This window comes from Sus scrofa, chromosome 13 (assembly GCF_054392235.1).
Source record: "Sus scrofa isolate SSC_HxYL_T2T_F1_AM1 chromosome 13, Sscrofa_HxYL_maternal_Yorkshire_Landrace_v2.0, whole genome shotgun sequence".
NCBI classification, from domain to species: Eukaryota; Metazoa; Chordata; class Mammalia; order Artiodactyla; family Suidae; genus Sus; species Sus scrofa.
In genome coordinates this window covers 192,038,183-192,053,768 of record NC_139395.1, presented here as the reverse complement: position 1 = coordinate 192,053,768, position 15,586 = coordinate 192,038,183, and the positions used below count along the sequence as shown (strand labels likewise).

Here is a 15,586-nt window from a genome sequence, read left to right as displayed (position 1 = left end):
TGGAGACTAAAGGCATATCCTGTGTTGAAAGCATGTGTGATTTGGAAGGCTAATTATTCACACCCCTACAATTTTATTCTATTTCATGCCTAAGCTCCCTGTACATTCTCATGGACTGTGCAGTTTTCTCTGGTATTGAGACTATATAAATGGTTGCTCACATGTTTTGAAAATTCTAAATGGCCGACTCAAATCATTTAATTTTATATTAGTCTTTTAAATTAGCTCACATGAGGAAGCCCTATAGAGAGACAAAGAGCACTCCCAAGCATCTGTTGACTTTCTTCCTGGTTGGTCCTTTGATAGCACTAAAAATTTAATTAAACTGCAAACCTATGGAGGGCAAAGATCATATTTTATATACTGTTTCTCATATGACATCTAACTTTGTGCCTCACAAATAATAGCTTTAAAATGAATGTATAGAATGAATAATTGGCAAGGTCATAGATTCCTTAGAAAAACATTTAAGAAGGAATTGGGTGAGCACATCTGAGCATGAACTTTAGACAAATGAGTTTTAATTATTTCAAAATGAAAATGCTGAATCTATTTTGAATTTGCCAAAGACAGGGTTACTTCTCACTTATAGCTTAACCCAAAGTCATAAAACTATGCCACTTCTATTTGAATAATTTTCCACTTAAACTAATAAGAATACATAATTTTTCATAGAAATTATATGTATACAGCAACAACAAGAAGACAGTAGAGTAATAAGAACAACAGTCTTTTCTCCCCTCAAAGGGGGAATCAAACAGGAACAAGTTCAATTGACATTGAACCTCTCATTTCACAGCTAATTTCAATCACTCTTATTTACTAGTCTGACTATTCTACATCTTTTAGACATCAGTTGTTTATCTCACCAGTATGCATCCACTCAGCTCCTTGAATTAATAACTAAAGTCTTCTGGAGTTTCTGTGGTGCGATGGGTTGAGGGTCCAGCATTATCACAGCAGTGGCCCGGGTCCCTTTTGTGGTGCAGTTTTGACCCCTGGCCTGGGAACTTCCACATGACACAGGCACAACCAAAACAAACGAAAAACAAACCCAAAACCTAAAATTTTCTCTGGGAAACTAACATAATTCCCATTTTTAATCCATGTGTTTAGGTGAACTTTTACTCCCAGCCGCACAGGTAGAGAATGTGAGTCAAGTGTAGCCAGTTTCCCATCACATTCCAAAGTCTTTAGTTCTTGGAAAATTTGTAACCAAATCCAACCCAATGGAACATGGTTTTGGAGGTAGTTTGGGAAAATAACAGATTGGACCCACAATGAACCAACACCACAGACACTAAACAACACCTAACTAAGAAAAACTAAGTTCTGATCACATCATTTGAATTCTGCTTCCTACCCTAACCTTTTTCAATTTTATGAACGATAAATTTCATTTCTTAACCTGAGTTGGATTTTCTACCCATTGGTCCTGAAAGTACCCTGACACTGGCTTACTCAAAGGCAACATAACATGTAGTTGCCTATTTCTAACCAATGCTAACAACCAACATAAACTGCAGGCATGACTGGATAGCTAAGATTTTCTGAGTGAAGGATCTCCCAGTGTGAAGCTATGTTTGTCATGGCCCTTGTGAACAGAATCTGTAGAGAAGGAGACTGAACGTAATTTTGGCTACCTGCCACAAATTAGATCTAGATGAGAAACAGCTCCTTTGCTTCAGTGTTAATAACACTTCTCCACAGGTGACAAATTTTTTTTTTTTTTTTTTTTTTATTTATTTTTTTTTTTTTAATTTTATTTTCCCACTGTACAGCAAGGGGGTCAGGTTATCCTTACATGTATACATTACAATTACAGTTTTTCCCCCACCATTTCTTCTGTTGCAACATGAGTATCTAGACATAGTTCTCAATGCTATTCAGCGGGATCTCCTTGTAAATCTATTCTACGTTGTGACTGATAAGCCCAAGCTCCCAATCCCTCCCACTCCCTCCCCCTCCCATCAGGCAACCACAAGTCTCTTCTCCAAGTCCATGATTGATTTTCTTTTCTGAGGAGATGTTCATTTGTGCTGGATATTAGATTCCAGTTATAAGTGATGTCATATGGTATTTGTCTTTGTCTTTCTGGCTCATTTCACTCAGTATGAGATTCTCTAGTTCCATCCATGTTGCTGCAAATGGCATGATGTCATCCTTTTTTATGGCTGAGTAGTATTCCATCGTGTATATATACCACATCTTCCGAATCCAATCCTCTGTCGATGGACATTTGGATTGTTTCCATGTCCTGGCTATTGTGAATAGGGCTGCAATGAACATGCGGGTGCATGTGTCTCTTTTAAGTAGAGCTTTGTCCGGATAGATGCCCAAGAGTGGGATTGCAGGGTCATATGGAAGTTCTATGTATAGATTTCTAAGGTATCTCCAAACTGTTCTCCATAGTGGCTGTACCAGTTTACATTCCCACCAGCAGTGCAGGAGGGTTCCCTTTTCTCCACAGCCCCTCCAGCACTTGTTATTTGTGGATTTATGAATGATGGCCATTCTGACTGGTGTGAGGTGGTATCTCATGGTAGTTTTGATTTGCATTTCTCTTATAATCAGCGATGTTGAGCATTTTTTCATGTGTTTGTTGGCCATCTGTATATCTTCCTTGGAGAAATGTCTATTCAGGTCTTTTGCCCATTTTTCCATTGATTGATTGGTTTTTTTGCTGTTGAGTTGTATAAGTTGCTTGTATATTCTAGAGATTAAGCCCTTGTCAGTTGCATCATTTGAAACTATTTTCTCCCATTCTATAAGTTGTCTTTTTGTTTTCTTTTGGGTTTCCTTTGCTGTGCAAAAGCTTTTCAGTTTGATGAGGTCCCATGGGTTTATTTTTGCTCTAGTTTCTATTGCTTTGGGAGACTGACCTGAGAAAATATTCATGATGTTGATGTCAGAGAGTGTTTTGCCTATGTTTTCTTCTAGGAGTTTGATGGTGTCCTGTCGTATATTTAAGTCTTTCAGCCATTTGGAGTTTATTTTTGTGCATGGTGTGAGGGTGTGTTCTAGTTTCATTGCTTTGCATGCAGCTGTCCAGGTTTCCCAGCAATGCTTGCTGAATAGACTTTCCTTTTCCCATTTGATGTTCTTGCCTCCCTTGTCAAAGATTAATTGACCATAGGTGTCAGGGTTAATTTCCAGATTCTCTATTCTGTTCCATTGGTCTGTCTGTCTGTTTTGATACCAGTACCACACTGTTTTGATGACTGTGGCTTTGTAGTATTTCTTGAAGTCTGGGAGAGTTATGCCTCCTGCTTGGTTTTTGTTTCTCAGGATTGCTTTGGCGATTCTGGGTCTTTTGTTGTTCCATATAAATGTTTGGATTGTTTGTTCTAGTTCTGTGAAAAATGTCATGGGTAATTTGATAGGGATTGCATTGAATCTGTAGATTGCTTTGGGTAGGATGGCCATTTTCACAATATTGATTTTTCCAATCCAGGAACATGGAATATCTTTCCATTTTTTTACATCTTCTTTGATTTCTTTGATTAAGGTTTTATAGTTCTCGGCATATAGGTCCTTTACCTCTTTGGTTAGGTGTATTCCGAGGTATTTGATTTTGTGAGGTACAATTTTAAAAGGTATCGTATTTTTATATTCCTTTTCTAATGCTTCATTGCTGGTATACAGAAATGCAACTGACTTCTGAATGTTAATCTTATATCCTGCCACTTTGCTGAATTTATTAATCAGTTCAAGGAGTTTTGGGGTTGAGTCCTTAGGGTTTTCTAGGTATAGAATCATGTCATCTGCATACAGTGACAGTTTGATCTCTTCTCTTCCTATATGGATGCCTTTGATTTCTTTTGTTTGTCTAATTGCTGTGGCTAAGACTTCCAAAACTATGTTGAAGAGCAGTGGTGAGAGTGGGCATCCCTGTCTTGTTCCAGATTTGAGTGAGAAGGCTTTCAGTTTTTCCCCATTGAGGATTATATTTGCTGTGGGTTTATCATAAATGGCTTTGATTATATTCAGGAATGTTCCCTCTATACCCACTTTGGCGAGGGTCTTGATCATGAATGGATGTTGAACTTTGTCAAATGCTTTTTCTGCATCTATTGAGATGATCATATGATTTTTGACTTTTTTCTTGTTAATGTGGTGTATGATGTTGATTGATTTGCGTATGTTGAACCATCCTTGTGAACCTGGGATGAACCCAACCTGGTCATGGTGTATAATTTTTTTGATATGTTGTTGGATTCGGTTGGCTAAGATTTTGTTGAGAAGTTTTGCATCTATATTCATCAATGATATTGGGCGATAGTTTTCTTTTTTGGTGGTATCTCTGCCTGGTTTTGGAATGAGGGTGATGGTGGCCTCATAGAATGTCTTTGGGAGTATTCCTTCTTCTTCAACCTTTTGAAAGAGTTTAAGGAGGATGGGCACCAATTCCTCTTTATATGTTTGATAGAATTCACCTGTGAAGCCATCTGGTCCTGGGCTTTTATTTGTAGGGAGTGATTTTATGACCTCTTCAATTTCATTTCTAGTGATTGGTCTGTTCAGTTGGTCTGTTTCTGCTTGATTCAGTTTTGGCAGGCTGTAAGATTCTAGAAAATTGTCCATTTCTTCCAGATTGTCAAACTTATTGCCATATAGTTGTTCATAGTATTCTCTTATGGTTTTTTGAATTTCTGCTGTATCCGTTGTGATTTCTCCTTTTTCATTTATAATTTTGGTGATTTGGGTTCTTTCTCTCCTCTTTTTAGTGAGTCTGGCCAGGGGTTTATCAATTTTGTTCACCTTTTCAAAGAACCAGCTCTTGGTTTTATTAATTTTCTCTATTGTTTTTTGAGTCTCTATTTTATTGATTTCTTCTTTGATCTTTACAATTTCCTTCCTTCTGCTGACTTTAGGACTTCTTTGTTCTTCTTTTTCTAATTCATTTAGGTGGAGGGTTAAGTTGTCAATTTGGGATCTTTCTTCTTTTTTGAGAAAGGCCTGGATTGCTATAAATTTCCCTCTGAGCACTGCTTTCGCAGCATCCCATAGATTTTGAGAGGTTGTGTCTTCATTATCATTTGTTTCAAGATAGTTTTTAATTTCCTTCTTGATTTCCTCATTGACCCATTGGTTTTTTAGTAGCATGTTGTTTAGTCTCCATGGAGTAGGTTTTTTCTCTTTCCTTTTCCCATGGTTGATTTCTAATTTCATGGCATTGTGGTCAGAGAAGATACTTGAGATAATTTCTATGCTCCTAAATTTATTAAGATTCGCTTTATGTCCCAATATGTGGTCGATTCTTGAGAATGTTCCATGAGCATTTGAGAAGAATGTGTATTCTGATTTTTTTGGATTTAGTGTCCTGAAGATATCAATTAAGTCTAACTTTTCTATTGTTTCCTTTAGGATCTCTGTTGCTTTATTGGTTTTCTGTCTAGAGGATCTGTCCATTGATGTGAGGGGGGTATTTAGGTCTCCTACTATGATTGTATTCTCATCAATATCTCCCTTTATGTCTGTTAATATTTGTTGTATGTATCTGGGTGCTCCTATGTTTGGGGCATATATGTTGATGATAGTAACATCCTCTCCTTGGATGGATCCCTTAATCATTAAATAGTGTCCTTCTTTGTCTTTCTTTATGTCTTTTGTTTTAAAGTCTATTTTGTCTGATATGAGCGTTGCAACTCCTGCTTTTCTGTCATGTCTATTGGCATGAAATACTTTTCCCCAGCCTTTCACTTTCAATCTATATGTATCTTTTGTCCTAAGGTGAGTTTCTTGTAGGCAGCATATTGAAGGTTTTTGCCGTTTTATCCACTCAGCCATTCTGTGTCTTTTGATTGGGGCATTCAGTCCATTGACATTTAAGGTGATAATTGATAGATGATTATTTATTGCCATTTGATCCTCGTGTTCCAGTTGATTCTATGGTTCTCCATTCTTCTTTTTTTTTTTTTTTTTTTTTGGTTGGATGGTCTCCTGTTATTATCTGCTTGAGTGTATTTTTTTTTTTCATTTTTTGCGAATGCAATATTTGGTTTTGGCTTGTGGTTGCCCTGTTTTTTAAGTATGCTAACCCCTTCCCATAATTGTGTGTTTTAGCCTGATGGTCCTGTAAGTTCAAACACTTCATTATTATATTAAAATTAAGAAGAGAGACATACATACAAACAAAAAGGATTATTTACCTCCTAACATCCCTTGCCCACATTTTATGGTTTTGATGACTCTTTTATTTTTTTCTTTTTAATTTTATTTTGTTTGAAGCATGTTCATGATTAAATCTGTATGCTGGCTTATTTGAGTGACTGCTCTCTGATTGTATCTTCCTCAGTCCTAGTTCTTCCTCTTCTTCTTCTTCTTCTTTTTTTTTTTTTTCTTTTCTTTTTTCTTCCCTTTCCTTCCTTTCTTTTTGGTTTAGAGAAGCCCTTTCAATATTTCCTTTAACCTGGGTTTTGTGTTGCTGTATTCTTTAAGTTTTTGTTTGTTGGGAAAAATTTTTATTTCCCCTTCTATTTTAAATGATATTCTTGCTGGATAAAGTATTCTAGGTTGCATATTTTTTCCTTTGAGCACTTTAAATATCTCTTGCCATTCCCTCCTGGCCTGTAGTGTTTCTGTAGAGAAATCAGCTGATATTCTTATGGGGGTTCCCTTGTAGGTAACATTCTGTTTTTCTCTTGCTGCCTTTAGGATCCTCTCTTTATCACTAACTTTTGCCATTTTTATTATGATGTGTCTTGGTGTGGGTCTGTTTGGGTTCAGTTTGTTTGGGGCCCTCTGTGCTTCTTGTATCTTGAATCCAGTATCCTTTAGATTTGGGAAGTTTCCAGCGATAATTTCTTCAAATATATTTTCCATTCCTTTATCTTTTTCTACTCCTTCTGGAATTCCTATTATGCGTAGATTGGCCCGTTTTATATTATCCCATAGGTCTCTTATATTGCTTTCCAGTTTTTTGATTCGGTTTTCTGTCTGTTGACCAGATTGAGTGATTTCCATTATTCTATCTTCCATATCACTGATTCGTTCTTCTGCATTATTCATTCTGGTTTTTACTGCCCCTAGTTCAGTTTGCATCTCTGCAAATGAATGTTCTAGTTTTTCTTGGCTCCTCCTTATATTTTCTAGCTCCTTTCTGAGGGTATCTGCATTGCTGTTCATATCTTCTCTTAATTCCTTCAGTATTTTCACTATTTCTCTTTTGAACTCCAGGTCTGTCAGACTGCAGAGATCAGTTTCATTGTTGACTGTTTTAGGTGAGTTCTCCTGTTGGTTTGACTGGGGGTGGTTTCTCAGCTTCTTCATCTTGCTTGTTGTCTTCTTTCTCCTGAGGGAGTTGTACTCTCCGTTATCGGGTTGTGTTTGCCTTGTCACTGCCCTGGAATATTTCCTGAGGGCTGTCGTTGTTGGTCAATCTTTTTTTGAGGCAGTGTGGCTTTTCTGGAGTGTTGATGGGACTAACAGTGTTTCTTTGAAGCAAAGGAGGACTTCCTGAGGGCAGACAGGACTGGGAGGTCCACCCCACGATGGTAGCAGATTTCACTTGGTTCTCAGCACCCCCTGGGGTCTTGGGCGGGTAGCAGGGCCCTTGGAGACTCAAGAGGTTCCTCCCCAGGGCAGCCCGACTCAGAAAGACCGTCTGAGATCTTTTCCCGATTCCGCCAGGCTTGTTGCAGCTTTTCTGGGCTGCAGGGGGTCCTGCCTGGAGCTGGCAGTCCTATGCAGCTGGTCCACTAGGTCTCAGCACCCCTTGGGGTCTTGGGCGGGTAGCAGGGCCTTTGGAGACTCAAGAGGCTCCTCCCCAGAACAGCCCGACTCAGAAAGACCGTCTGAGATCTTTTCCCAAGTCGGCCAGGCTTGTTGCAGCTTTTCTGGGCTGCAGGGGGTCCTGCCTGGAGCTGGCAGTCCTATGCAGCTGGTCCACTAGGTCTCAGCACCCCCTGGGGTCTTGGGCGGGTAGCAGGGCCCTTGGAGGCTCAAGAGGCTCCTCCCCAGGACAGCCCGACTCAGAAAGACCGTCTGAGATCTTTTCCCAAGTCGGCCAGGCTTGTTGCAGCTTTTCTGGGCTGCAGGGGGTCCTGCCTGGAGCTGGCAGTCCTATGCAGCTGGTCCACTAGGTCTCAGCACCCCTTGGGGTCTTGGGCGGGTAGCAGGGCCCTTGGAGGCTCAAGAGGCTCCTCCCCAGGGCAGCCCGACTCAGAAAGACCGTCTGAGATCTTTTCCCGATTCGGCCAGGCTTGTTGCAGCTTTTCTGGGCTGCAGGGGGTCCTGCCTGGAGCTGGCAGTCCTATGCAGCTGGTCCACTAGGTCTCAGCACCCCCTGGGGTCTTGGGCGGGTAGCAGGGCCCTTGGAGGCTCAAGAGGCTCCTCCCCAGGACAGCCCGACTCAGAAAGACCGTCTGAGATCTTTTCCCAAGTCGGCCAGGCTTGTTGCAGCTTTTCTGGGCTGCAGGGGGTCCTGCCTGGAGCTGGCAGTCCTATGCAGCTGGTCCACTAGGTCTCAGCACCCCCTGGGGTCTTGGGCGGGTAGCAGGGCCCTTGGAGGCTCAAGAGGCTCCTCCCCAGGACAGTCCGACTCAGAAAGACCGTCTGAGATCTTTTCCCGATTCGGCCAGGCTTGTTGCAGCTTTTCTGGGCTGCAGGGGGTCCACAGGTGACAAATTTGTCTATTATCTTTGGCATAAGGGGTAGTAAGTAAGCAGTGAGTGAACTGGTGGTGGTCCCAAACAATAGTGAATTTAGAAGTCCAAAGCTGGCTGGAAACTGTAGGCGTCCCTAAAGTCAATTCATGAGCATTCAGCCAGAGGAAATTAAACCCACAGGAGAGGATATAGAGCAAGTGACAGTCAGTATCACTTCGCAAAAAAATGACGACCATGGATCATGTGTAATTCCAACTGAGGACATTTATTAATATCCACTGTTGGATCAATCATGCCCAATTAAAACTTAGTTCTTAAAGCTTCCAGAGATCCACAAGATGATGTATTGCTTAACTTGAAATCAAGACTCCACCTCCTAGAGAGTTCTGCTCAGAAATAACTACTACTTCAGTGTGCCTAGGATAAAAACTGAGAAGAAAACCAGTGTGTAAATCTAGTTATGTAGTAGTAAAATGCAGCCAGTGGCAGAAACCTCCAGGCATGAATGTCATTTTCAGAAAACTAGTTATTTGGGCTTTGATAGATATGTCCCAAGAGCTGAGATTAGAAAAGAAAGTGGAGGGTGGAACTAATCCATGGGTTTTAAAATTTGCTGTCAAGTGCTACTGAAAGACAATTTGGTCAAAGTCAAATTCAAGAACAAGATCATCCAAAAAAAAAAAAAAAATCAACTCAAAAGACTAGGCAATAAGACTAATAAATTTGAAGTTATGGAAAAGTAAGAGGAATCATGGGATACAGAAAGATGGTGAGGCAGAACTAGTGGAAGGCAAAATTTTAAATGTGCGTGCATAGAGTATTTTATGAAGAACGTGGACCACATTTATACTCTGGGAGCAGCTAACAAGTTTGTAAAACTACCTTGAGCTCCAAATCATTCTGCCATCTGGATTACAAGTGGAGTCACAGTAGTTTATCTCACAGCTCTCCTGTATTTTGTAAAATAGTAATGTATCCAGGAGAAAACTAGACTTGTAGGAAGATATGCTTTCTGTAAAATGAACCATCCAGCTACTCTCTGAAGAATTAATAGTTTAATAGTAGCGTAACCATTGCTATTATTTGTTGTTTATTTACTAGTGTGGAGATTGCTATCATGAGAATTTCTTTTTTGTCTTCAGTTCAGCAGTCCATGGTGAAATGGAAAAAATAAGAGCAATATGTGAGGTTGTCACAAAGCTGAAAGTATTAAATTTAAAGGAGAATGCTGTTCTGTGATGATGTTCTTTCTACATTTTAGTGTTAAAAGGTATTTTTTATACATAATGATAGTGATAAGAAATAGTAGTTGTTGCCAAAATAGTCCTTGCTGTGTAAGATATAAGCTGATAACCCTGTTTTGGTTTCCAATTTCTACACACACACACACACATCACAAACAAACGCATACACTGCAAGGTTCAAATACATTCTAGAGAACTCAGTGGTTGACAGAAAGATAAAGGGGGGTTCAGAACTGGGAGACTGAATTATTCTAGATGAAGTGGTAATAATGTTTTGAAGTAGAATTGCCAGTCATCTGGGAGGTTGGAAACAACTGTCTGAAACAGATTCCTCCAAATCAAATGAAATAAATCTCAACAAATCCTCATATGATGACATAATATATATTGAAATCAGTGTTGCATAAATAATATATTCGATTGGCAGGCTGTGAATACATTCACAAAGTTATTGATGACCTTTCATCATGATTTTCTAACTTTGTTTTGCTCTACCAGTCCTGAGTTAAAAGCTCATCAATAACTCATTGAAAAATGATATATAGAGAGTCAGTAAACAAATGAGGTATGTCTAGTCAGTCTAGTTGGTAAGCAACAACGCCTCTATATGCTACTCTTTTTTTTTTGCTTTTTAGGGCTGCACCCATGGAATATGCAGGTTCTCAGGCTAGGGGTCAAATCAGAGCTATACCTGCTGGCCTATACCACAGCCACAGCAATGCAGGATCCAAGCTGTATCAATGACCTCTAGCTCATGGCAATGCCTGATCTTCAACCCACTGAGCAAGGCCATGGATCAAACCCACAACTTCATGGTTCCTAGCTGGATTAGTTTCCACTGCACCATGATAGGAACTCCTCTATATTCTACTCTTGACAAAAAATTCTGGGTCCTATTGATCACCCTCTTTGTATACATATTATTTCAATATCACATATACTCGTCTCTGATGTAAAATATTTTTAAGGTGTAATATTTGAGAATTGACAAAATAAACATAAAATATTAACTTTACATCCTGATATGATAGAATTTTATTTTCAATTATCAACTCCAATGAATTAATGACATTAATCCAGAATATTATATGTAGGCTATCTCTAAACATGAGAAGAAATGAAAAAGAAAAAATCATTTTTTTTCCTTTACCAGATATTTTTTATTCTTGTAGACACAGCTAACATACATTATATTTGTGTTCAGTAATTTTATTACACAAATTGAAGAAGTGTATTTGTACTGTTCAGTTATTTTACCATAAAAATTGAAAAAATACATTTTAAAATTTATTTTTTGATATCTTAGAGTGCCAGCAAAAGGACATAGGAGCCAGACTGAAGGAATTCCAAACTCTAGATCAATTTGAGGTGGATAAAAACTAAAAATAAGTACTGATTATAATATATCATAATTCTCAAAATAATATAAGTATCCTCAAATTCAGTTGAGGTAAGATGGGTAGATAAAGGGACTGTGCTTCCTTATAATAGAATCCTGATTAACAAACGTAGAAAAAGTGAGGAGTTCCCATTGTGGCTCAGAGGTAATGAACCGGACTAGTATCCATGAGGACACGGGTTCAACCCCTGGTCTCACTCAGTGGGTTAAGGATCCGTTGTTGCCCTGAGCTATGGTGTAGGCCACAGATGCGGCTCTGACCCTGTGTTGCTGTGGCTGTGGTGTAGGCTGGCAGTTAAACAGCTCTGATTCAGGCCCTAGCCTGGGAACTTCTATATGCTATGGGTGCAGCCCTAAAAAGAAACACACACACAAAGACATAAACAGAAAATCATTATTTGGCAAATACAAATGATTGCTAGTGATGATTTCAAAGTTATGGACTTGGAATCATCCATAGTTGCTGAAATTAGAGGTTAAAAGTAAAATAAGTAACAAGTATTTGTATAGTCTCAAAGAGTCTCTTCACATAACACTTATTAAATGACAATGGAAAAAATAACCTTACAGTTGGGACACAAACTGGTCATGGTTAATACCCAGTAGTGGGACATACTGATCCTATGAGCCACTGAGACATGAAAGAGTAAGAAAGAGCAAACGCCACTTTTTGAAGTACTATTGTCAAAAATGCGCAGCATGATTTCCATCATGAGAAAACTGCAGACAAGTAAAAACTGAGGCATATTCAATAAAAATATATTCTTTAGTACTCTTCAAATGTGAAAACTTTATAAAGACAAAAACTGAAGAAATGTCACAAGTCAGAGGAAACTAAGAAATAGATCATTTGGGGTACAGCTATAGAAATATGAATAAGATCTGTGGATCAGTAACAGTGTTGTATCAGTATCAGTTTCCTGGTGTTGATAACTGTGCCGTAGCTATTATAAGACATTAACATTTGGAAGAGCAGGGTGACGGGTACACAAATTTTTAGTATTCTTTCTGTAACTTTTGGTTACTCCATTTCAAATTGGAAATAAAATAGTAAAAAGGATTTGTTACTTTTGTTGTAACCGTTTTTCAGTAAATTAATACAAAGCGCCACAGCATAATCATAAGTAAAGTCCTTGACAGGAATTGAGAGGAGAGAGCCATCATGTTCAACAGGAGCAAGCTAGGTTCTGCCTATTCCCTAGCCCAAAAGGCCTTTCTTTCAACCCTGCTGAGGTGAGTTAATCCATATCTACAAGTTCCCCACAGGCTACATCTTGAGAGCCACACCAGATAACATATGAGATAGTACACAAGAAGATGGTACTAAACTCTACACTGGCACCAGTTTTAGTAGCAGATCAACTGTACAACTAGTCCAGTCCTGATCCTGCACCCTAATTCTAGTAAGAAGGCTTCTTCTGCCTTGTTCCATTAAACTACAAATGGTCGTTTTAGTGCTTCCATCCCTTTAACACTATAGTCCTAACTTCTTCCTGCACTGTCACTTCTAAATGATAGACTTCCCAGATGCCAAATATTCACCCACATGTTTGGGCAGACCTGATCCCTCTGATATTCCCATCTCCTTTACCATCTCCATGACTTCACATTAGCCCTCCCCACAAACCAGATTCTTCTCTATATGCTATGTTATTCCTTGTCTATCTTTCAAAATCTATGAATGCTTGCCATTGTAAACTGTCTGTAGCTATATCTATTTTCCCAGGTCATGCCTTATCCTAGCAGTAGACCCTCTATGGCTGGTGCCCAGACAATTTTTAATGCTTTACCCTAGATGCTATGATTCTTCTTACATACAAAATATGTCCCTAACAACCTAGATGTGCAACTCCCACAAGATGATAAAACTCATCACTGTGGCTGTTACATAAGGAGCTATTCTGACAGGCAGTGGAAATGAGTTTTGTGACCATAACTTTTAACTTTACTGTTCATAACTTCGTTACAAAACAAATAGCTGCTGCTAGTGAAACAAGTACCAGAATTAGATAACTCAGCAAACAGAATCAGGAGCAGGGGTGATCATCTTTTATCTTCAAGAAAGATCTATACTTTCCTTTTTCCATACAGAAATTTTGTTCAATGATCAGTTTAACCTTCTCTGGATTGTGAAAAACTTGATCATAACACAGAGTCATTTGCAGTTTTTGAGTTGTAGATCTTTTTTTTTTTTTGTCTTTTTGCCATTTTTCTTGGGCCGCTCCCGCGGCATATGGAGGTTCCCAGGCTAGGGGTCCAATCAGAGCTGTAGCCACTGGCCTACACCAGAGCCACAGCAACGTGGGATCCGAGACGGGTCTGCAACCTACACCACAGCTCACGGCAACGCCGGATCATTAACCCACTGAGCAAGTGCAGGGACTGAACCCGCAACCTCATGGTTCCTAGTCGGATTCGTTAACCACTGCGCCACGACGGGAACTCCCTGAGTTGTAGATCTTATGATGCACATGGACTGAAGTGACTGCTGAACCTGTGAACTCCAGCATGACTACTATGCTCTAATAACACATATGCAGCAACTTTTATCAAGTATGTGAGGAGGAGAATGTTGCTCAGAGGTCCTCACCTGCAATCCTGCAATTTAGAAACTCAATTATTTGTTCCAGGGGTATTTTGGAACTGAGAAAATTGAGATTTTTTTTTTCTCATCATACACGACTTATGAATAAAAAGAGCCCTATGATTGGTTGTATTTTACGTTTTCTTCTTTCTATACACTGATACTTTTTAAACAATTGACTTAATTTTATCCATGGGTAAATGGTCAATAATCTCAGAGGAGCTTTAATCTGTGCTCTGTACTGTTCAATACAGTAGCCACCAGCCATGTATGGTTATTTAGGTTAAAATTGAAACTAATTAAAATTAAATAAAATTATGAATTAAAATTCCTCCATTGCATTAGCCACATTTCAAATACAGAATAGCTACATGTGGCTAATACCTACCATATTGTCAATACACTCCCATGATTAAGAAAGTTCTATTGGACCACAGTGTAAATCTGGAGTGGAAAGAACTCCAAAGAATTTTTGATGCCTGAAATATTTGAATGATGTTACAAAGAAATGGGTAATTCTCAGAAGACTTTGCTAATATCATAGTGAGAACCAGGAGAGGCTATACAGAATGCTAAAGGCCTATTTTTTCCCTTAGTAAAAATATTCACGTTATAAATTAAATTATGCTAAAGTTCTATATAATGTCATATATTCTACAAAATGATTTCCTCGGCAATGATGTGAGTCAAAGCATATCCTTTGCTATGGTTTTAAACATTTAATCATAATTTTCTCCTGATTCATTAGCAGCCTACAGTAGCTTGAAAATATAAGATACCTATCTTACAAAATCACGGTATAACATGTAATGCTCCATTTACAAAAATACATCTAGATTTGTTCCATACAAATGTGTGTAGGTCAACGGTCTAAGCTTTTCAAATATTGAATCCCATATAACATTGAATTATATCAGATCTAAAAGTAATAGCTATAGCAATAATATTGTTTCATATGATCTTAATCAGCAGAGAGAGAATCTGTTTCACATACATAGCTTAAAATGTTAAAACACATTGAAGATGAAAGTAAAGCAACTAAAATAAACATGGATCTAGAAATTTTTAAAAATTTTATGTATAATAATGCCACGATCATACTGCAGAAAAATCATTTTGGTTTCTTAATATCATTTCTCACCCAATTTTAGTTTTGCAAAACAGACATGCTGAGCAATCTTTTGGGCTGAGACTCATAGAGGTGAATACCATACAAAAACATCTTTCAAGAAGCTCACTCTCTTCTGAGAGATAGACAAAAGTGGGATTTTTTTTTGCAAGTTTTATTCAGTGATGCTGGTAGACCACCTACAAGAGTTTGGCTGGGTAGAAGTCTAACAGTTTGCAAATTTTGACTAGTTGCAATTGTCAAGTTATGCTAAGAATTGACTAGTCAGGCCTGGTATGTTATGTTTCAACTACAGACACATTTTTTTTTTTCTTTTTGTAATTGAGGTATTGTTGATGTACAATATTATATAAATTATAGGTGTGCAATATAGTGATCACAATTTTTAAAGGCTATCTATACTCCATTTATAGCTCTTATAAAATATTGGCTATACTTTCCATATTGTACAATATATAGCTTATTTTATACTTAATAATTTGTACCTCTTAATCACCTATCCCCATATTGCCCTTCCCCCCTTCGCTCTCTCCACTAGTAACAACTAGTTTGTTCCCTATATCTGCTAGTTGGCTTTTTTGTTATATTAGCTAGTTTGTAGTATTTTTTAAATTCCACATA

The 15,586-nt window shown here is 38.4% G+C and overlaps 1 long non-coding RNA gene across 1 annotated transcript in view; it reads right to left on the bottom strand.

Annotated features, from left to right (window-relative positions):
• LOC102160577 (uncharacterized) overlaps window positions 1–15,586 on the bottom strand; it is a 218,314-nt gene that overhangs the window by 70,411 nt on the left and 132,317 nt on the right. The window lies entirely within an intron of this gene.